This window comes from Loxodonta africana, chromosome 12 (assembly GCF_030014295.1).
Source record: "Loxodonta africana isolate mLoxAfr1 chromosome 12, mLoxAfr1.hap2, whole genome shotgun sequence".
Taxonomy (NCBI): domain Eukaryota; kingdom Metazoa; phylum Chordata; class Mammalia; order Proboscidea; family Elephantidae; genus Loxodonta; species Loxodonta africana.
Window position 1 is genome coordinate 44417575 of NC_087353.1, and position 24309 is coordinate 44441883.

The 24309-nt window shown below is 43.1% G+C and overlaps 1 protein-coding gene across 1 annotated transcript in view; it reads right to left on the reverse strand.

The window, feature by feature from the left end:
* The window catches only part of ALK (ALK receptor tyrosine kinase), a 1052109-nt gene that overhangs the window by 77025 nt on the left and 950775 nt on the right, over positions 1–24309 (reverse strand). The gene's annotated exons all lie outside the window — the stretch shown is intronic.

Here is a 24309-nt window from a genome sequence, read left to right on the forward strand (position 1 = left end):
TCTTACCCTTGATTACATATGGTCTATGCCACTGGCCTACCTAAACCTTGAGCTTGGCTGCTCTCCCGGAAAGAGTCCTTGGCTCAAGTTAAGCCACAGTACTGACTTGAACTCTATCTGAACTATGCTCCTTTGTGCTCTATTATTTCTAAACATGAGAATGGAAAAGGAAGTAAAAACAACATGCACCTTTTAGCTTAAATGTAGTGCATTATGTCTTTCCCTGACTCCCTGACACTATAACAAAAGGAACCTTAGATTTAATGTTGCAAATGTAAATTTACTGATAATATTGATAACATTGGCTAACCAATGATTGCTTTTCCTCTTGCCTTAAAAGCATTTTAGTGGAAACCCTGGTGGAATAGTGGTTAAGCACTACGGCTGCTAACCACAAGGTTGGTAGTTCGAATCTGCCAGGTGCTCCTTGGAAACTCTGTGGGGCAGTTCTACTCTGTCCTGTAGGGTCGCTATGAGTCAGAATCGACTCGACAGCAGTGGGTTTGGGTTTTTTTGTTTTTAAAAGTGTTTTGTTGATGTTACTTTATTTTCAGTCTTTAAAGATTAAGATAATATTGATTAAACTAATGATTGTTAGTTTCCACTAGTTATGTTACAGTATTTGGTGCTCTGTTGCTTATATAAATTATGTGAATTATTTAATTGTATCCTAAAATATATATATATATATATGTATATATATATATAGAAATGGCTTATGGAATGTAGAAACCCTGAGATACAGTTTTAAACTGTTTATTGGTGTCAAAGTATTCAAGTATATCACGGTACTTAAGCCAATGATGACTTATAATTTCTGCCATAGTAGTCAAAATGCATATAATTAACATATATTAAAATATGGTTTCTTATCATGTAAATTTTCTTTGCAAGTACTATGTCAAAAGCTGAAATTAGGATACGATATAGACATGTAAAAAATGTTCATTTTTCCCTGATACTAGAAGTAGGAAAATATTAATACTGAAAAGCAATATTCATACTTCAACAATTTGATCAATGACTCTCTTAGTCCTTGGAGGAAGAAAATTTCTAAATGTTAGTGCAAATGAAGATGCGTCTTCTAACAATATTCCTTAGATGTAAAACAGAAGCATCAAGCTACAATACTGTCAGTGAAAAGTTTTCTGACACATGTTGCCAAAGTTGTGGGAATTTATACCACAGATGTCAGATATTATCTGTATAAAGAGTGAAGCTCTGTAAAAATTCTTCAAAACCCTCCAGGAACCCATTAAAATTCTTTTTTTTGTTGTTTGTTGTTTTTAGTTACCGTTGAGTCGGTTCCGACTCGTAGTGATCCAATGTACAACAGAAGAAACACTGTGAGGTCCTGCACTATCCTCATGATCGGTATTATGCTGGAGCCCATTGTTGCAACCACTTGTCAATTCATCTTGTTGAGGGTCTTCCTCTTTTTTCCTGACTCTCTGCTTTACTAAGCATGATGTCCTTCTCCAGGGACTGATACCTCCTAACAACACACCCAAAGTATGTGAGACCCAGTCTTGCCATACTTGCTTCCAAAGAGCATCCTGGTTGTACTTCTTTCAAGACAGACTTGTTCTTTTGACAGTCCGTGGTGTATTCAATATTCTTCTCCAATACCACAATTCAAAGGTGTCAATTCTTCTTTGGTCTTCTTTATTTATTGTCCAGCTTTCACATGCATATGAGGTTATTGAAAACACCATGGCTTGGGCCAGGCGTACCTTAGTCCTCAAGGTGACATCTTTGCTTTTTAATACTTTAAAAGATCTCTTGCAGCCCATTGGCCCAAAGCAATGCATCTTTTTTGACTGCTGCTTCTGAGGGTATTGATTGTGGATCCAAGTAAAATTAAACCCCTGACAAATTCAATCTTTTTGTTGTTTATCATGATGTTGCTTATTGGTCCAGTTGTGAGGATTTTTGTTTTCTTTACGTTGAGGTGTAATCCAGACTGAAGGTTATGGTCTTTGATCTTCATAAGTAAGTGCTTCAAGTCCTCTTCACTTTCAGCAAGCAAGGTTGTGTTGTCTGCATATCATAGGTTGTTAATGAGTCTTCCTCCAGTTCTGATTCCCCGTTCTTCTTCATATAGTCCAGTTTCTCATGTTATTTCCTCAGCATACAGGTTGAATAGGTGTGGTGAAAGGATATAACCCTGACCCACACCTTTCCTGACTTTAAACCATACAGTATCCCCTTGTTCTGTTCAAATGACTGCCTCTTGATCTACGTAAAGGTTCCTCCTGAGCACAATTAAGTGTTCCGGAATTCTCTTTCTCCTCAATGTTATCCATAATTTGTTATGATCCACAGGGTTGAATGCATTAGCAGAGTCAATAAAACAGAGGTAAACATCTTTCTGGTATTCTCTGCTTTCAGCCAAGATCCACCTGACATCATCAGTGATATCCCTGGTTCCACATCCTCTTCTAAATCTGGCTTGAATTTCTGGCAATTCTCTGTCAATCGACTGCTGCAGCCACTTTCGAATGATCTTCACAAAATTTTGCTTGCATGTGATATTAATGATATTGTTCGATAATTTCCGCATTCAGTTGGATCACCTTTCTTGGGAATAGGCATAAATATGGATCTCTTCCAGTCAGTTGGCCAGGTAGCTGTCTTCCAAATTTCTTGGCATAGATAAGTGAGTGCTTCCAGTGCTGTATCCGTCTGTCGAAACGTATCAATTCCTGGAGCCTTGTTTTTCGCCATTGCCTTCAGTGCAGCTTTGATTTCTTCCTTCAGTACCATTGGTTCCTGATCATATGTTACCACCGGAAATGGTAGAACATCAACTAATTCTTTTTGGTATAGTGATTCTGGTATATTCCTTCCATCTTCTTTTGATTCTTCCTGCATCATTCAATATTTTCCCTGTAGAGTCCTTCAGTATTGCAACTCGAGGCTTGAATTTTTTCTTCAGTTCTTTCAGCTTGAGAAATGCTGAGAGTGTTCTTCTCTTTTGGTTTTCTATCTCTAGGTCTTTGCTCATGTCATCATAATACTTTGTCTTCTCCAGCCGCCCTTTGAAATCTTCTCTTTTACTTCATCATTTTTTCCTTTTGCTTTAGCTACTCGACGTTCAAAAGCAAATTTCAGAGTCTCTTCTGACATCCATCTTGGTCTTTTCTTTCTCTCCTGTCTTTTTAATGACTTCTTGCTTTTTTCACATATAATGTCCTTGATGTCATTCTACAACTCGTCTGGTCTTTGATCATTAGTGTTCAACGCGTCAAATCTATTCTTGAGATAGTCTCTAAATTTATGTGGGATATATTCAAGGTTGTACTTTGGCTCTCGTGGTCTTGTTCTAATTTTCTTCAGTTTCAACTTGAACGTGCATATAAATAATTGATGGTCTGATCCACGGTCAGCCACTGGCCTTGTTCTGACTGATGATATTGAGCTTTTCCTTGATCTTTTCCCACAGATGCAGTCAATTTGATTCCTGTGTATTCCATCTGGTGAGATCTATGGTCATCAGACAATCATATGGTCTACTATGCTGGGAATGACAACTTGAAAAGGAATGGCATTGCATTCATTGTCAAAAAGAACATCTCGAGATCTATTCTGAAGTACAACACTGTCAGTGATAGGATAATATCCATATGCCTACAAGGAAGACCAGTTGATATGACTATTATTCAAACTTATGCACCAATCACTAAGGCCAAAGATAAAGAAATTGAAGATTTTTACCAACTTCTGTAGTCTGAAATTGATTGAACATGCAATTGGGATGCATTGATAATTACCGGTGATCGGAATGTGAAAGTTGGAAACAAAGAAGGATCGGTCGTTGGAAAATATGGCCCTGGTGATAGAAATGATGCTGGAGACTGCATGATTGAATTTTGCAAGACCAACAACTTTTTTATTGCAAATACCTTTCTGTCTTTTAGTATATGTAATTTATAGTCTTTTCTAATTTTTTTGTAGTTGTACACTGGGCATATAGCCATTACCTATGACACTCTCTCCTTTAATCCTTTTTTATTCATAGTTCTTTAAGTACTATATGTTTAGTGCTCATATCAGTCCTTATGCCAATACTGTCTTTAGCTAGTTTGGTTGTATGAGGCTTTTTTCAAGTAGATTCCTTAGGAAGGAGTCATAGGAACAATATACATTTAGTTCTTGGATGTTGAAAATTTTTTTCCCTTGAGAATATTAAACATATTACTCCATTTTCTTCTAGTACAAAGTGTTATTGTCAAAAAGTCTGACGGTGATCTAAATTTTCTTCTTTAATAAATCATTGGCTGTTTTTGCTTAGATGCCCAAAGCATTTTTTTTTTTTTTAGATTTTCTTTAATGGTATAGCAATTTTACTAGAACATGTTTTGATATTAGTTATTCTGGGTCAGAATTCTCAGGCATACAGTGTGCTATTTTAATAAGTAGCTTCAATAAGAAAAATTTTCTTGAGTTATAGCTTTAAGTATTTGTTCTGTTCCTGTCCTCTTCCCTCTTCCCCCCTCCTAAGGACTCCCATTACCTGTATGTTGGATCTTCTTTGCTTTTCTTTGATATATGTCATCTTTTATTCAAAATTTTTTCCTCTTTTCACTCTTTACTTCTCATAAGGCATTAACTGCTGTGTTTATTTGCTCTTGTGTTCCTTTTTTGTATGCCTTCGTTTCTGAATTTTTTTCTTTATTTCAAATTCTTTTCTGAGTTCTATCACCTTATTTCTGAGTCTAATACTGTTTTCCATGCCTTGGATCATCGTCTTAATGTCTTTTAGCTCATTTTGAAATAGAAGGTTACAATTTTGATCTGTTATGCAGGAATGTCTTGTACAGTTTTATTTTCTGTAAGATTGTTATTCTGCCACCTATGCTCTTTTTTTTCTTATTGTATTTTGACCTTGATACTTCTCTGTTATACACTTTTATGTGAAATTAATTTTTCTGAACTTTTAGGGTTGAGGAGCTTCTTTAACTTTTCAGAGCTCTCTCTAATCTTATTTTCATGTAGTGTTAAAACACATGGCAGTTTGCATACTGAGGTTTCTGGATGTTTTCTTCCCCCACTTTTATCTGTATTCTCTTATTTTTTTGTCTTTATTATCCCTGTCCTACTCAATATTAATTCCACTCTCAGAAACTTCTTCTCAGTGTGGATCCTTCCCTAGAATGGGAAGATCCTTCCCTAGATTGCTCTATCACCTTCAGACCCTCCTGTGGGCTCTTTGTACTCATACACCACTGGATGAGGGGGAGGCAAAACCTGTCCCAGTTTAGCAGCAGTTCTCAAATTGACTTGTACCATTTCCAGAAAATAGCTGTTGGCTATTTTTGGGGTTTTCCAGTTACAGGCTCACAAGACAGCCTTTTGCTTTCCTCTGCTTTCTCCCATACAGATGCTGGTGCTATGCAAGTCTTACCGTTACTGGTGCCTTTTTCTTACTTGCTTATATTTTGGGGTTTGAGAGGAATACCTTATCACCAAATTTTGTAAATTATGTAGGGATTAAGAAAGACTTAAAAACTATGCTGTTGCTACCATTATTGCCATCCGTCCAGAATCATAGAAAACACTTTTTAATGTAGGATTCACTTGAGGTCATTTGCTATGATTGTTGTTATTGTTGTTGTTGTGTGACATTGAGTCAATTCTGACTCATAGCAACCCTATAGGACAGAGTATAACTACCCCATAGGGTTTCCTAGGCTGAAATCTTTATGGAAGCAGACTGTCAGGTCTTTTCTCCCATGAAGCTGCTGGTGGGTTTGATCCACTGACATTTTGATTAGCAGCTGAGTGCTTAACCATTGGTCACCAGGGCTCCTTTGCTATGATTAGCCCCTTCATATCATCTGGTCAAATCCCTCACCCACATTTTTACTTCTGGAGTTGCATAGTTTTTCAGATTTTACCTCAAGGATATCTCCGATGACCATGGACTAGAACCTGCTGTCACTCATGTTCTGCCTTTTTTTTTTTTTTTTTCTAAGTATAATTTAACTTTTTCTTGATCATGTCACCTGTACCTAGTGAGTTCTTTAGGGCCATCTGCTCCTTCACTAAATGGACCCAGGTATAAATATTTCATACTGACTCACCTTTTCTCTCTCTGCTGTCAGGTATGCTTTCTCATTACTCTAACATGTCCTACTCCATTTAATCTTATTCTCCACCCAATCTTGGCTGAAGGTGTGGGGTGGCTCTGTATCGCTCTGTGTATCAGACTGAGGGGGCAGGAAGCCTTTATTGCACAATTTTGTGATGGACTTATATTTGGTGGATGGTAGAAAGTATTGGAAGTCTGACCATAAATAAAAAGATGGTACTATGATTCTGAATGAAAACAGGATCGGAAATGTTTAGGCCTTCAATTTCAACATGTTTAATTATAGTACATTTATGTAACACCTCTGTTCTATCATTAAGCTTAAAACCAAAAGACCAATCCTATTGCTGTCAAGTTGATTCCAATTCACAGCAACCCTATAGGACAGAGTAGAACTGCCCCATAGTGTTTCCAAGGCTATAAATCTTTAAGGAAGCAGAGTGCCACATCTGTCTCTCATGGGGCAGCTGGTGGGTTCCAACAACTGACCTTTCAGTTAGCAGCCAAATGCTTAACCACTGGACCACCAGGGCTCCTTTCCTATAAGCTTTAAAAAAAAAAAAAAAAGCTTAGATCCTTAAAAACCGTGTTAGTTAGTAGGTAGGGTAGGGGAAAGGATGATTATTTTTATCGCATAAAAGAGACATCCTGTGAAGAAGTTAAACAAGTGGCTGTGGTCACGGAGCAAATCTGAGGTTGAGGAGTGGCCTATCACATTTACTTTTTCTATAGCACAATGGTATTTAGTTGATGAATTTTCCATGTTGTTCTTCCAGTTTGTTTCTCAGACTGAATTCGTTGTGTGTGTGTGTGTGTGTGTGTGTGTGTAGTAACAACAATAATTATAACACCAATCCTGCCTTTTGTACAAGATGCACTCACACACATCTATTTTACTTTTATATCTTTTGTCTCCTTTGCTCCTCACATGGTTCCTCTAGACATGCAGGCTGCTTGATGAAGCTGAGGTATCCCAGGGAACAAAGACCAGAGGCTACATCCCTCCCTGCTGGGAATCCACAAACCCATGCTGGGAGGTAGACGCCTTTTCTAGGCAAGATACCTCTGAGTTGAGCAAAGGGGCAGCAAGTCAGGGCTGTTGAGATAAAAGCTGCCTTCAGGACTAAATTACCCTAAACGGCTCTGACACCCGGCAATCTGAGGGAGTTTTTAATGGCTTCTGTGATGGCTGCTGTATTGTGTACTCAGCCATCCCCTGTTCCCTGAGGGAATGTTAGTAACACACGAGAGAAGAGAAAGGTCACAGGAAACACACTACCCTGAAAGCAGAGCTGTAAAAATTAAGTTAAGGGAGGTTTGGGGGCTAATCTGATTATTCCAGGGGCAGATTATCCAATAGACAAGGTAAGCACGGTGCTTACCTTGCTTACCAGATCATCTGTAGTGAACAATTTCACATTTTTTTCACTACATCAAAGATTCTGCTTCTAGATATGGCTGCCATCTGTCTCTCTCCCAACCCCACAGCACTTTCCTACAGAATCAAAGCCTCTTCAAATTTACAGTCCCTGACAAGGGCCGATGACTCAGTAAGCAAGGTAAACCTATTGGATAATCTACTCCTGACTTATTCCCAAATTGGCTTTAGGCCAGAGTTCTGTTAATAAAGTATTCGATATCTAGATGGGTGCTGCGGACTCACCCATCCTGGGGCTACACATAATGAATTTGGTTTTGAGGCTTAAGTGGGAAGTGGTGGTGGGTGGTTCAAATCTCAGCTCTGGCATGCATGGCTGCAAAAGTCCTTGACTTCTGCCCTCATCTCCTCTGGTTTGTAGGCTGAGGGGAGAAGAACTTGGTCTAGAGCACGGCCACAGAGATTATGCTATTAGGATATGCTGCCTCCTGTTGTGAGGTCCACTGGGCCCCTGACAGAAAGGCAACAATGTGGGAGGCCCAAACCCTCATTGGTTTATTCTTGGTAGTTCTTGCTTATTGTTTGGTTATAATCCATGAAGGGTGAAATCTTTATGAAGCCCCTGGGACTGTAATACCCCTGACAAATGGGCAGATGGAGTGTAGGCAGTACACTGGCCAGCTGACTTAGAGCTAGAACAAATGTCCCTTCTGCTGGGCCCAGATCCCAGGCCCTCTGAGGTGACTGGAGAACAAGGACACACACAAGAGATTAGGAATCCACTGTCAAGTGCAGAAAGGAAAGAAGTGAGGGAACCAGATGTACCAAATGATGGACCAAAAAGAGAAGGCAGGGCAAAGTATGAGGACTAGAGAAAAGAAGAGAAGAGGCACTTGCCTCTCATTCCTGCTTGCAATGCAGTCACGATGGCTGGAGATGCAGTAGCCATCTTGAGACCATGGGGCAACAAGCAAGAAGAAAAGGCCAAGATGATCACAGAGATGTGTCTTGATATCATCAGGTACTGAACCAATAACAGCAATCACTTACTGGGCCACTGAATTAACATCAGCAGTTATCTGTAAAATAATTTTTGTTATAGAACTAGATCTTCCTTGGGTTCTCAACCATTGGTTGGGTCTTACTTCAACCTTAACGGAGATTTCTAGAATCAAGACTTTCACCTACTTACAGTTGAAAACACCACTGATCAGAGACTTCTGCTGCTATCCCTCAAACAGCAAAGACAGCCTGGTTTAGGGTCAGGTTTTCAATGCCCCTTTGGACACTGCAATATGGTCTTCGGCCTTCCTTGGTGGAGAGCAGGGCATTTAAGTCACTCCCCCTAACCCAGTCTCCTCAGCCCAGGGGTGCTCCTCTTTATCACCAGCCCTGTCCTGTGAAGGGGTTATGAGAATTGTAGCTATGTGGTGGAGGAAAACTTGAAGCTTCTCCCAGGCCACACCACCCTAGGAGTAAAAGGTTTTTGTTGTTAGGTGCCGTCGAGTCGGTTCCAACTTATAGTGACCCTATGTACAACAGAATGAAACACTGTCCATTCCTGTGCTGTCCTCACAATTATTGCTATGCTTGAGCCCATTGCTGCAGCCATTGTATCAATCCATCTCGCTGAGGGTCTTCCTCTTTTTTTGCTGACCCTCTACCTTACCAAGCATGACGTCCTCCTCCGGGGACTTGTCCCTCTTGATACATGTCTAAAGTATATGAGATGAAGTCTCGCCATCCTTGCTTCTAAGGAGCACTCTGGCCTGTACTTCTTCCAAGACAGACTTGTTCATTCTTCTGGCAGTCCATAGTATAGTAAATATTTTTTGTCAACATCATATTTCTAAGGGATCAGTTCTTCTCTGGTCTTCCTTAGTCCATGTCCAGATTTCACATACGTATGAAGCAATTGAAAATACCATGGCTTGGTTAGGTGCACCTTAGTCCTTAAAATGTTGTCTTTGCTTTTGAACACTTTAAAGAGGCCTTTGGCAGCAGACTTGCCCAATGCAATATGTCATTTGATTTCTTGACTGCTGCTTCCATGTGGATCTAAGTAAAATGAAATCCTTGACAACTTCAATCTTCTCTCTGTTTATCATAATGTTGCTTATTAGTCCAAATGTGGGGATTTTTATTTTCCTATGTTGAGGTTAATCCATAATGAAAGCTATAGTCTTTGATCTTCATCAGTAAGTGCTTCAAGTCCTCTTCACTTCCAGCAAACAAGGTTGTGCCATCTGCATATCGCGGGTTGTTAATGAGTCTTCCTCCAATCCTGATGGTGCTTTCTTCTTCATCCAGTCCAGCTTCCTCAGATTATTTGCTCATCATAGAAATTGAATAAGTATAATGAAAGGATACAATCCTGATGCACACCTTTTCTAACTTTAAACCACATCATATCCCCTGGTTCTGTTAGAACTACTGTCTCTTGGTCTATGTACTGTTTCTGCATGAGCACAATTAAGTAGGAATAAAAGGTAGGCTCTTAACAACATAGTAAGAAACATTATTTTCCTGGTTCTACTCTGACTCACACTTGAAGGAACCCAAAGTTTTCTTCCTCAACACCCCTATCTAAAATGGCACATATATACACGCCACCCATATTCTGCCACTGTCACATCTATTCCTTTAACATCACTATTTGAAATTATATTGTCTGGCACTGGGTTCTGGGTACGCTATTTGTTGCCTGTCTCTCCCACTAGGGTGTAAACTCTATGAGAGTGGGGCTTGGTCTATTTTATGCATTGCTTTATCTCCAGTGCCTAAAGCTCTGCAGTCACACAGGAGGCAGTTAATAAATCTTTGTTAAGTGAAAATAAACAAAACGAAGTAGAAAAACAAGGAAAAAGTAGGCCAAATACCAGCCCTCAAACTCTCTGAGTGGCCAGAAGGGGTAGGTTGTGTATGCTGGGGTTAATATGTGTGGTTCAATAGGAGCATTTTTGGTCCTTTGGAGTTCCTGTAGTTATATATTAGAGCAATGTAACCAGTAGCCAGTTGCCATGGACTCGAATTCTACTTGTGGTGCCTCTATGTATGTCAAAGTAGAATACCCTCCATAGGGTTTTCAGTGGCTGCTTTTTTGGAAGTTGACTGGCAGGCTTTCTTCTGAGGCACCTCTGGGTAGACTCCAATCGCCAACCTTTCAGTTAGTAGCTGAACACATTAACTGTTTGCACCACCGATGGACAATAAAGCCATTAGGGCAGTGTAGGATGGCTTAACCAGAGGAGTTCTAGTAGTATAAATAGATGTTTTGTTGGAAGGGATTTTGTCTCTTACACAATGACTGCACAGCAGAAGGTGGGTAGGCTCCTGAGGAGCTGACACACACATTCTCACACTCATTCTTGTACACACACTCACATGCATGCACACATTAGAACATACACACATGGGTGTGTGTGCACACACACGTAACTGAATTGCAGGGATTCCTGCAGTCTTTAAGAAAGTGCTGAGTCTGACTCTTTAGCTAGGAGTCCTGTTGGCACAGTGGTTAAGTGCTCAGCTACTAACCAAAAGATCAGAGGATCGAACCAACCAGCTGCTCTGCTGGAGAAAGATGTCGCAGCCTGCTTATGTAGAGATTACAGCCTAGAAAACCCTATGGGGCAGTTCTCCTCTGTCCTATAGGGTCACTATGAGTAGAAATTGACTTGATGGCACACAGCAACAACTCCTTAGCAGTTTGGACACTCCACTGACCTGATGGTTCATGGAACCGACCAGATGACAGACTGAAAAGGACTGTTTGGTAGGATTGAAATCATAAATCTGGATGAGGGAAAAGAAGTAGTCCTCTTTCCCAGGGAGCTGCTCTGAGGCCTGGGGAATTTTCTGAGTCTTAAGCTGCTGGACAATTCCAGGCTATGCCTTATTTCCCTTACTTGTTAGCATTAATCCTGGAAGATGATCATTACATCTCTCAGTCACTTAATGAAAAAACAATAGCAATTAAATGAATAAAATTTGATCTCAGTTTATTATGAAGTCATTGTCATTGTTCACTATAAAAAAGAAACCAGGCCTCTCAGATCCAATCATCAGGGAATTGTTTGACAAAAATTTCATGGAGAAAGTTCTGGAGTTTCCATTATTTCTGAGATCCTGACGGGCTTTAAAAGACTAAAGAGACCTTCTTTCAACTGATATTGAGGAGTCGGTCCTTTTGGGGAAATCCTCTATGCCACCACACAAGTCATTTATATCCCTCAAGAGGGGTTTGAAAGTTTCGCCTGCAAACTGATGATCAATTGGGTTGGAGAATGAATTGAAAGAGAGGACTCCAAGAGCAAAATCTCCCTGACTTTTTTTTTTAAGTTTAGGTTTAAAAGACTAGAATCTGGAATTTACTAGGAACTTTTGCAAAAACTTTGAGGAAAAATATACTCAGAATGCACACTCTTATGTGCACACACAAAAAAGCCTACCACTCAGAATGGGAGGAGGTGGATTGTATCTACACCGAATATTTCCAGAAGGCAAAATATGAAGGATGAATGAGTTGGTCTCATATTTTTGATTATAGATTTTAAAAATACTATTAATGACAATACCACAACATTTTATATAAGCATATTGTTTTGTACTTTCCAAAGTCTGTTCTTGGAAATTATCTCATTTGCTCACTATAATAGCCAGCTTGGAGAAAGAAGTGTGGCAGGTAATTATTATCCCTACTTTGTGGATGACTAAACTGGGGCCCAGAATGTTTGAATCTCCTGAAGTCTTACAGTTAGAACCTTGGTCTCTAGTACTCTTCGTTGATTCACTTGGGGAAAAAAAAAAAAGAAGAAAAACCCAAACAGTTGCTGTTGAGTCAATTCTGATTCATGGCAACCCTACGTATGTCAGAGTAGAACTGTGCTCCACAGGGTTTAAAATGACTAATTTATGGGAAGAAAATGGCCAGGCCTTTCTTCTAAGGCACCTCTAGGTGGATTTGAATGTCCAACATTTATTTAGCAGAGACTCCTGCTGATCCACTTACCATCTTATTATTGCCTGGCACTCAGTAGGTGGTTTGTGAATATTTAAGCATCTATGGAATGTTGAATAAATAGGCTTGAGATTGCTTCCAGGTATTCTGTCCATTGGAATCCCCAGTGAGCTCTTTGGGCTTCCTTGTGATTGCTTGGTCTCTGGCATACAAAAGCCATTGTGGCAAGTAGGCTCTAAGATGGCCCCCAATGATCTCCACCTCCTGGCATTCACATCCATGTGTACTCCCCTCCCCTTGAGTATGGGCAAGACCTGTGGCTTGCTTCTAACCAACAGAAAATGGCAAAGGTGATAGGGTGTTACTTTCATAATTATGTTACATGAGATTGTGACTTCCATCTTGCTAGCAGTCTCTCTCTATTTCCCTCACTGACTTTGATAAAGCAAGCTGCCTTATTGTAGGGGCCCACGTGGCAAGAAACTGGGGGTAGCTTGAAGCCAGTTAGGAACTGAGACTCTCAGTCCAGTACTGCTCCAACCAACAACATTGTGAGCTTGGAAGTGAATCCTCTCCAGCAGAGTTTTCAGATGAGTCCCCAACCCGTGAAACAGAGGACCCAACTAAGCCATACTCAATTTCCTGACCCTCAGAAACCGAGATAGTACATACGTGTTGTTTTAAGCCACTGTGTTTGTGGTAATTTGTCACACAGAGGTAACTAATACCAGAATCCAAAATCCAGTCAAAATCCAAAGACCAGCCAAACTCCCCTGCCCAGCAGCCCAGCATACTTGCTTTGCCTTTCCATCTTCTGTGTAAGCGCCCAGCATGGAGGGCACTGGCTGGTCTGAGTTCTGCTCTGTGCCCTCTCTCCTCCTTGACTCAGTCATAGCTAAGAGGCTCTACTTCTTGTTCCTTCTCCTCTTGGTAGGGGTGGGGTAAGCAGGGGCGATCTCCTTTTGTGATCTAGAGTTAGCGTTTCAGCCTCAGACCCCCTAGTTCCTCTGTCCAACTCTGGGCCCAAATGAGTTAACAAAACAAAACAAAAACCCATCTCTGTCCGAGGCCACTGAAGGTCTGCAGGCAGAGGGCTGAAGGGCTCCGAGGGAAGCAGGGGTGTTTTGCAGGAAGATCCAGCAAACCTGGGAGAGGACTGATGATGCAAGTGGTTTTCCCAAACAAGCGCTGAACACGCTTAATGCTCTGGTACCGATGGAGGAGCCTTTTGTGTTCTATTAGTTGTTGAGCTTGGTAAAGTACAGGGTCAGTGAAAAAGAGGAAGGCCCTCAACGAGATGGATTGACACAGTGGCTCCAACAATGGGCTTAAGCATAAGAATGATTGTGGGCATGGCACAGGACTGGGCATTGTTCTGTTCTGTAGTAAGTGAGGTCGCTATGGGTCGGAACCGACTCGATGGCACCTAACAACGGTCGTGGAGCTAAATGATCTTAATCTCGGAGTGCTGAGCCCAGAGTTCTTGGATTATCTATTATCTCTCACTTAGGTAACCTTTCACTGGAACAAATGGGAAAAAACAAATGTCTTCTTAGGCCAGTCTGGAGAGAGAAAGGCAACGGGTCCTTTCTGCTGCCCAGGGAAGCCACAGCATTGTGCTAAGTCTTTTTGTTAGTAGCTTTGCCGTAATTCCAGCCACCACGTATCATTAGACTGGAGGTTTACGAGGCATATATGAGTCTCTCAGAGCTGGGTGGTACTGCGCTATTTCTTGAGTAGGGGCCGGGGTCGGGGGCTCTGAAGTAAGGGTATTGATTCCTCACTTTGTCGCAGAACAGCGCAGTGCTTTTGGAAAATGATTGTAGGTTCGGAATCAGTTGCGTGGATGCGGAGATCTTCTCACCAACCTGGGCAGGATAAAGTCAGAGCCTTGGAGTGGGAGGACCTGCCCTAATTTCAGATGTGATCAGAACTGGGAACTGAAGAGGGAACCAGAGTCTCTCTCATCAGGATAATACTGGTTCCACGTTGGGTTTATGTGAACACAGCTCTGGGAGATGCCTTTTTCGAGAGTGGCACTTTGTCTCATCACAGGCACATGCCCCAAGGCACCCAGCACAGGGCTTGGCACAGAATAAACCAACCAAAAAACCAAACCACTGCCACCGAGTCTATTCTGACTCATGGCGACCCCATGTGTTACAGGGTAGAACTAAGCTCCGTAGGGTTTTCTTTCAGTTAGTAGTTGTGCACAAACTATTTGTGTCACCCAAGGACCCCTGACACAGAGTAACCAAAAAACAAACAAAAAACAAACTTGTTGCTATCAAGTTGATTCCAACTTACAGCGACCCTATAGGACAGGGTAGAACTGCCCCACAGTGTTTCCAAGGAGCAGCTGGTAGATTCAAACTGCCAACCTTCTGGTTAGTAGCCTGAAGTCTTAACCCCTGCAGCACCAGTAAAAAACCAGTAAGTGTCCAATAAATGCTTGTTAAATAGAATTCAACACTATATGACTTTTTTTTTTCCTGCTGGGGTTAGGATTTAGAGGACTGTAAAAACATAAACTGAAAGCAATCGTGCTTTCTGCGTTGAACAGAGCTGAATCTTCTGCGTAGAAAGAGAAAACGGGCCAATTTGGGTGCATCATGCTGGTCAGCAGTTGGGTGTATTTCAGATTTTTCCTAACAGCAGGCATGGGGTTAGAGTGGGGAAGACTTCAGAGTGAGCCAGCCTAGGCTGGAATCCTGGCTCTGGAGCTGATGGGGAGGGCAAGTCCCATAACCTTTCTGTTCCTGGGTCTCTCCAGTCCTGCAACACTGGCAGCTCACAAAGCTCACTGTGTCAGGCTCTGCGTTAAGCCCTTGACACATAGTAGTATGTGTGACCCTCACATCAACCTCGGAGTGTAAGGTTGATTTCCTGCGTCAGCTTGGCTAGGCTGTACTGCCCAGCTGTTCGGATAAACACTAGGCTAGATGTTGCTGTGAAGGTATTTTGTGGTGATGTGGTTAACAGCCACAATGAGTTGACACTAAGTAAGGGAGGTTACCCTCAATAATGTGGGTAGGTCTCCTCTAATCAGTTAAAGGCCTTAAGAGCAAAACCTGAAGTTTCCCAATGGGGGAAGGAATTCTACTTCAAGACTGCAGCATAGGAATCCTGCCTGAGTTTCCAGCCTCTGCCTGACCTGTGGATTTTGGATTTGCTGGCCCCCACCATTACCTGAGCCAATTCCTCAAAATAAATCTCTCTCTCTCTCTGTATTCCCCAATGGTTCTGTTTCTCTGGAGAACTCTAATACAGTACTGTTCATATAAACACCATTTTTTTGTGTGTGAAGAAAGGAAAGCACAGAAATATTAAGGGGGTTGCTTAGGTAAGTGGCATAGCTGGGGTTGGAACGTGGGTACTCTGTTGTTCTTAAAAGCTAGGCTAGATAGCTTCCTGATAGTGATGCCTATTCTCAGGTGTCTGTAAGAATCAAAGGAGAGGTACTGAAGACGCTTAGTAGCAGTAGCTCCCTGTACAAATGAAGGGAGATGACTCACAAGTGGTGGGCCATATGCTGGGGGGCTCTGATGCTGCTGGGCATTCTGGCACATTCACAGTGGGAGGGACCTTCGACTCAGCCTTCGATTCTGCCCTGTCACTGTCACCAGGTCCCTGGGGATGCTTTCTTTCCCTGTGCCACCAACCTGCCCCTGGTCCTCAGTGTTGGCCACTTCCTGGGGATGCTGACTGGCTCTCCAGCCTGCGAAGCCTCTTCCCCTAGAAACCACTTATTAACGTGAGTAACGGGGATCATGAATCACACCTAGTTCCACACCGCCTCTTTCCTGAGCACGACTGCACCAGTGCTGGGGGAAGGGAGACACGCCCAAATGAAGAGCAGCAACTAATTGGAAAGGCGCCGAATCCACCTCAATGATGGTCCCATGAGCCTTGTTAGGGCTGAGCTTCCTGCGTCATCACTAGCGTGTGGCTATAAATAGGTAATAGCCTAAAATTAGTAAGAGGGAACACAGCATGTGGCTCAACCGCAGGGCAGCCGGGAAATGGCCAGAGCTCGAGCTGGTTTTAAAGATTAGCTCTGTGGCACCATGCCTGCCACCCCTAAAAGGGTTGCTCCCCTCAATTGCATACGTGCTGCCACCAAGTGCCTTCCACGAGCACCAAGGAAGCCTGGGTGCGGCAGGAACACCGATTAGCTGCGATGATCTGCTTTGTTACTGTGCGTGGGTGTAAGTGCGGGCCCAGTGCTCTGCCTGGAGTGTGAGAGAAGGTGCAGATGTGCTCTGTTTATGCCAAATCTGACAGGAGAAAGAGGGCTTTTCAGAGAAAAGATACTCTTTAGAAGACCTATTCAACCACGGGATTCCTTTAAGGTTTGTTCATCTCAACTTTGCCCACTTCCTTCCAAATGTTATCTGGCTTAGAAGTTTAATTTTCTACACAGTTGTAAAGAAATACATGTCTTAGCCTGTTATACAAGCTGAAGAACTTAGAGGAAGTTATTTAACATCTCTGGGTCTCAGTGTCCTCATCTGTAAAAGGAGGATTATACTAGAACAACATCAATAAATGCAATAAATGAGATAATGCACAGAAAAGAGCTCAGCACAGTTCCTGGCACTCAGCAATGCTCAGTCAGTAATGGTGTTTACTGCTCTGTAAAGAGGAAGCAACGTAACGCAAGGTCCTTTGTTGTCTGAGGGATAGGACGTTAATGAAGGATGGGATGTTAAAGGAATGCCAAGGAAGGACTGAGCACTGACTTGCTTTGTGACTCTGAGCGCATCTCTTCACCATCCCAAGACGGTGATGGTAATGAGGGCTTGGGCTGCAGTCGGTGGTCCTGGACTTGGTTGTGACTCAGACTGTCCTGGAAGGCTTGTTAAAACTGCAGATTTTGACCTCCCATTCCTAGACTTTTAGATTCCACAGGTCTGCAGGGCCCAGGAGTCTACCTTTTATTTCTTCCAGGGAAAACATGCTTTATTCTGTCCATGGGTGGGTCCATATCCAAAAACCAAACCCTTTGCCATGGAGTTGATTCCTACTCATGGCAACCCCATAGAAGTTTTTTTTTTTTTTAGATGTCGATTTTTGGAATCTACTCTTTTAACTAGCGTTGTCCATCTAGTCACTGAGCATTTCCAGGGAAAGCTGTTAAAGATACACCTCACCCCAGAGCTGACTCTAACATAAGTCCCCCTTCCCTCAGACAGTGGGGCTGACCAGCTTCCTGACTCCCCCGCCTCCCCCCGCCACACACACCTCTGGTCTCCTGCTGAAACTGGAATGCAATGAAGAGCTTCAGCTGGAGACAGGGTCTCGGCTTCCTCCCAACCCACCACCTGCCTTAGGACTGTCGGCAATGCCAGCAGGTGATAAACGACAGAATTTGTTGGTTTGGAACACACTGATGTAATGATTGATGTAGGGAAGGGGTCTTCACTGTCGGGATGTGCCTTTGAAGAGGGCTTGACTGAGCCCAGCAAACTTGGAGGGAAACAAAGGTCCGGAGTCAGGAAACAGGCTCTGAGTGAGGGCTGTGAAGCCTGCCTTCCAACAATGCCGTCATCCCCAGAAGGGCGTGCTTGGAACATAATGGCTATGGCTACAAATTCTATTAACTCTAATAGTTGTTCTGTGGTGAATGGATAATGCATTTAGCAGAAATAGACCCAATCAATTTATGTGAAACACATAAAACTTTCTCACTGGAATTGGCATCTGTTCTTGAATTATGGGAGCATGTGTAGAAACGGGCAGTCTGTCACCCGTACTTCTGGGCACATTAACAGTGCCACGGGTTAATTGGAGAGATGGGCCAAATGAAGCTATTGCTCCCTTATGCCATCTCTCTCAGCCCTTGGAATCACAGAGCTGGGGCTGGGGAGGGGCTTAGAGCTTGTCTACTTCAAATCCTGACTTTTTAAAAATGAACTTCTCTTCCACCCTTGTGTGTACCCACATTAGCCCCTGTCATGGCAGCTGTGTCCCCGGAGGTTTGCTGACATGCCCCAGCTGTCCAGCGAGGGGATAGGAGGCATGTAGAGGTGGACTGCCAGGACCATGGCTCATTACTGTGGCGCCAGGGCCAGACACCAGTGTATGGACTCCTAGTCTGTTCTCTTCAAGAGTCTCCATATTTTTAATTGCCTTTTTCCTCCCTCTTTGGTGAGAAATGTATACTCAGAAAAAGGTAAACCAACCTGTTGTGAAACAACTTAGTAGCAAAGCTGTACTTTTGATGCCAGGGCTCCCTAAGTTGCCGTTACCTGTGGGTTTGGCCCCAATGTTTGGACGGGCCTCATGTTAACTGAGCTGGTACACTAGTGCCTGGGTGGTGGACACTGTTAATATGCTCAGCTGCTGACTGAAAGGTTGGAGGTTTGAGCCTGCCCATAAGTACCTCAGAAGAAAGGCCTGGCAATCTACTTTCAAAAAATCAGCCATTGAAAACCCTACGGAGCACACACAAGGGATCATTGTGAGTCAGCTGGTACACAACATCTGACCACACGGGAGAAGAAAGGCAGGGAAACTGAGTCAGGGACATTGGGCCCTGGGTGACTTGCCTGTGCTTACCTCGACTATTAGGGAGCGAGTCTCCCTCGTACCTCCTCAGCCCTAACAATCTTTACCACTAGAGAGAGAGACCTGCTCTGCAGCCTGTGGTTGTATTATCCCAACTATTTGGTTAGTGTGATTTTATGTGCAAAGCAGACAAATGCAATTCCCTTGGACTTAATACTTTCCTCATTTTCTCTTTCAGCTTCTTCATCTGATTAGCTAAATAAAGTGACTCAGAAGCTTCCGAGAAATGCTGTGGGAAGCACCTGGCCAGGCTTTTCCCTGCCTGGACACTCCTGTGGCTGAGTTCTGCTCCATTGGCCGGGGCGAGGGAACCCCCAGATCTAGCTGGTCAGGCCGAATGCTCCTCAGAGGGGAGGAGGTGAGGAAGGCTTAGGGAATTTGGAAGCTTTAGTGCCCTGGTGGTACAGTGGTTAAAGTGCTCAATTGCTAACCAAAAGGTCAGTGGTTCAAAACCACCAGTGGCTCCATGGGAGAAGGACGTGGCAGCCCACTTCTGTAGAGATTTACAGCCTTGGCAACACAATGGGACAGTTCTCCTCAGTCCTATAGGGTCTCTGTGAGTCGGAATCAACTAGGCGGCAGTGGGTTTGGTTTTCCAGTTTGTGAGTAATCGCTTTCAGAAACTTAATTTGGCCTTTGCGCTTCTAAGAGTTGCTCTGCTGCTTGCTTGGAGGAGAGTGGAAATGCCACCAACACCCTGTTCCAGCCCAGCAGTAACTGACTGGGCTGAACTTTGGAAAGAAATTCTTATTATCTTGTCTCCTGTATACTTTGTCAGAAAGAAGGCTAAGAGGTGATTTGTTTACTGCTCATGTATGGTGCTCTCCTCCGGACTCCTTTCCACCTTCTTTTGCATTTTTAATGTTTATCTCTGAATAGAGACTGTGATACGTAGAACTAGCTTATTGTTGTTGTTAACTGCCATCAGGTGAGCCCTCGACTCCTGGCAAGCCCAGGCACAATGGGATGGGACCATTGTGATCCATAGAGTTTGCATCGGCTGATTTTTGAAAGTAGATCACCAGGCCTTTGTTCTTATTCTGTCTTAGTCTGGAAGCTCTGCTGAAACCTGTTGAGAGTCACAGTAACATGCAAGCCTCCGCTGAGAGATGGGTAGTGCTGTGCGTGAGGTGCGTTGGCCTGGAATCAAACTGGGGTCTCCAGCACAGAAGGTAAGAATTCTACCCATGGACCACCACTGAGAAGTAGTTTAGTGGGCTGAAAGAACATGGACTTCAGGTTCACATCCTGGCCCCGCTCCCTACTGGCTGTATGACCCTTAAATTTCTCTATACCGTTTTCCTCTTCCCTAATAAGGAGCCCTGCTGCTAACCAAAAGGCTGCCTGTTGGAAGGCACCAGCAGCTCTGCAGAAGAAAGATCTGGAAATTTGCTTCTGTAAAGATTACAGCCAAGAGTACTCCATGGAGCAGTTCCACTCTGTCACATTGGGTTGCTATGTGTTGAAGCCAATGGCACTCAACAACAACAATGAGATGGCAATAACAGTCTCTACCCTGGGCCAGTATGAGGACTAGAGAAACTGAGATGTGAAGTACCCTAACTCAGAGTCGGGCATACTCCCTTCTTCTCCAGAGGGGCCCTCTGAGGTAGAAGGAGCTTGGATTAAGCTTGATGTTGTAGACCATGACATGCCTGTTCATGGGCTCTTTCCTCCCCAGCACCAGAAGCTCCAGAACAACGAATACTGGGTCAGCCTGTTGCAGCGACACTCTAAGCACCATGCCTGGCACATGTTTGCTGGGTGATTATTACTGAGTAGGGGTGCTCTGGTCTCTGCCATCTTTGGGAGTCCTACTGGACCAAAGCTGCTCCAAGACCCCTCCTCTGTATGGTCTTCTCTTGCTGCAGACACCTTGTACTACATTAATTACTTGTCCACTTTTGCTCCTTGCTTCTACACCGTGGTTCTTTGAGCTCCTGAACTGGCTTTTGTTCTGCTCGGTATCTCTTGGCTGAGTGTAGAGCCAGCCTCAGAAGAAATGGGTAAAACTGAGTGTGGGTCTGCATTAAAGCCAGGAGGATGGGCTAGGCAGAGCCCTGACCATGAGGCTGAGTCCTGGCCAAGTGCCATCAGAGGATGTTGTCCTGTGTGTTGCAGGTGAATGAGGCCTTGCTCCCCCGGTACATCTTTCCGATGAAGAGAGACCACCCCCTGCCCCCATACTCTTAGGGACACGCAGCAAGGTAGGACTGGTAGATCTCAGTCATGATGGGGGGAGATTCCTCCTGCTACCAAAACACAAGCAGGAGAAGATTGGTGGGGAGCCTGACCCAGCTTCTCCCCCACCTAAGCTACTTGCTGATAGAGCAGTGGGTTCCTGGGAAAGTAGTAGCTTTTGTTCAGTGCCCTAAAGCCTTCCCTGGGAGCTTCAGGTAACTGGTGCACCTTCCAAGGCTGCCTGGCAATGTATTTGGTTCAGTTTCTCTTCCTCTTCAGTAGTGGTGACTCAGAAGGAGGTCTGGAGACAGAACTCACAGCCACTTGGCTTGACCGGTAGCCACTTGCCTAAGTCTTTCTAGCTATGGGGTCAGGGACTGGGGGATAAATTTACTCAGGGGAGGAGGCTTGGGTCCCAGCCTTCGTCATTTCCAGCTTCTCAGGCAGCCGCTGGTTTGAATTTTATTTGGTGGTGGGGGAGTTACCACCACTTTTGAGGCGCCACATGATTTCATTAGTCTGAGTGGCTACTGGGCAGGCCCATATCGATTAGCCTTTTAGGGACAGTGGGAGTTATGTGGCAATAAACCCTGGAGGCTGGCAGGGTGGATGACTGTTTCCTAACTGCGGGCTCTGTGCTGACATCTGAGAACTGAGCTCAAGCATCAAGCCACCCACCAGTCAATCAATAAGCATTTCTGGGGTCCCTGCTATGTAATCAGTGCTGGTAGTTAGACCGGAGGGGAGGGGTGGGGAGGGGCTTGCTGGGATGTTTGCTAAGCATGTCACACAAAAAGGGGAAGCCTTGCTTCTTTCCCGAATTTATCAGAGGGAGGTAGCAGTTGACCAAGGGCCAGGAAGAAATGGAGGTGAATCACTGGGACTGGGAGCTGGGGAGGGGGGCTGAATGAATGAGTTAGACAGCTGCCTCCCTTGTGCTATGGGCTTTTATTAACCATGAGGCAGAGTGGGGAAAGAGAGCTTGCAGTTTCGCAGGCCAGGTTGCCCTTCATGCGGAAAATGAGAAGGTGTTTTGAAGTTCTAGTTAAAGGAGAAAAGAGGAAAAGAAAGGGGTCATGGGAAAGCAGTTAACCCTTTCCCCGGGTTTGGCAGCTCAATGAGATCAAGCAGGACTCAGAGAAGGGGTGAGAACTAATCCTGGGCCATCTCATAGGGGAGAGAAGGGATAGAATTTCTATAAAGACAAAGCAAAGCTAATAGTTTTCTTTGAGTCATTGACAGCCAATGAATTTAGTGGCAATGTGGTAAGCTTCTATTTTTTTTTTTTTTCAGTACTTCTCATTTACTGAATTTGCATTTTATTCTCCAGGCTTGCTGGAGTTCAAAAGGCTCTTTTGGCTGGATGAAGCCCCAAACTATTGCCCTGAGATAATCTTTAAACCTTAAACCAAAAATATCCCCCAATGTCTACTTTAAGCCAAACAATAGCTTAGTTTAGTAAAGAATGCCTGCCTTGAGCATCATGCTCTTTTAAGAACTATCTATATGGGATCAAATTGACAACAGTGACTCGAAAGATTAGATAGGAAATTTAGGGCATAATGAGTTTATATTAGTAGGGGAGAAACAATTTGGAAAAAGACAGTGAGAATGATTGCACAACTTGAAAAGTATAATCAATGTCATGGCATTGTACATGTAGAAATTGTTGAATTGGTGTATGTTCTGCAGTATATATGCTGAACAGTAAAAAAAAAAATAGCCAAAAAAAAAAAAATTAAATTAAAAAAAGTCTCTTTAAAAGAGTTAGAGGCTTAGATGACTTCAGCTGGCCCCCTTCTTCCCCTGCTTGAAATTTCTGCCTCCTTTGCCCTCAAATGGTCTGTACAAACATTTCTGCCTGCTTGCTCAGAAGTTTTAGTTCAGACATTAAACAAATCCTCTTTGAACTGACACGTTTAAATGTTTGGGTGTTCTGTACATTCTGCTCTTACTTGACCTGATGTTATGTTAAAACATAACCGTTATCTCTCTGCTTAACTTTCTTTAAAAAATATTACCGTGAAGTGCATCATGGCTCCAAAACACAGCAAAACTAGTGCTAGTGATAGCAGGAGCAAGAGGTGAAAGAGAAGTATTGATTTGGAAGTGAAAGAAAACGTATCCCATACAGCTTTGCTAAGTATATAATATGCTGTTTGCACAATGCCCAAATCACATAATGTCCTATTTCGCAGAGCGTATTGTGGACGTTAAGCAACACGTGACAGTCGTGAGTCGCTTAATGTCCAGGATACATTGTGTGAGATAGGACGTTATGTGATTTGGACATTGTGCGAACACCATGTTATGAATGAAGTTCCTTTCAGGCATTTGCTTTCAGAATAAGGAGGTTTTGTTCATATTAAAAATTTGCTGGAGCAAATAATCCCCGTTTACAATTAGTTTATCTAAGGTTTCAATAAATTCTTCTGCTGCCTTTGCATCAGCACTCATAGATTCACCACTCACTTTCACTTCATGCTGTGAAAAATGTTCTTCGAAGCCCTTGAACCCCCCCAGAGTTAGCACTAAACTTGATGTCATAGCCTGGTCCTGCTTTTTCTTTAAGCATCTCCAACAAGTTTCCTGCCTTAGCAGTGATCATCGACTTGCTGAGAGGGATTCGCTTTTATGTTTAGTCCTCAATCCACGTCATTAGCAATTTCTCCCTATCTGATACAGTTTCCTGTCACATTTTCATTAACCTGGTAGCTTTCAGTGGAGCTGATCACTTAATAGCTTGGAGAATTTTTTCTTTGTTTTTTAGTATTGTTGTGATTGTCAAGTGCGGCATACCTAAATCCAACATGTTTTGTTCTTCAGTCAGGATTTCCGAACTCTGTTACAACCTCATGGGACCACATACATATACGCAGTTGGACATTGCTTGAATGGACATTATATGGTGTATGAGTGTATATGTGTATTAAAAATGTTTTTTTTTTTTAACACACTGAACAAGAATTTCACATTTATAAGATGGAATTAGAGATTTCTCGTGCACCTGCTGTTATTTTAATGAGAAATTACCTTTTTTAGCGGGTGGACTGTGTGCTTCATACCTGCTTCACCAGCTTACTTATGCCTGTAGAAGTTCCACACACCAAACACCAACTCACACCT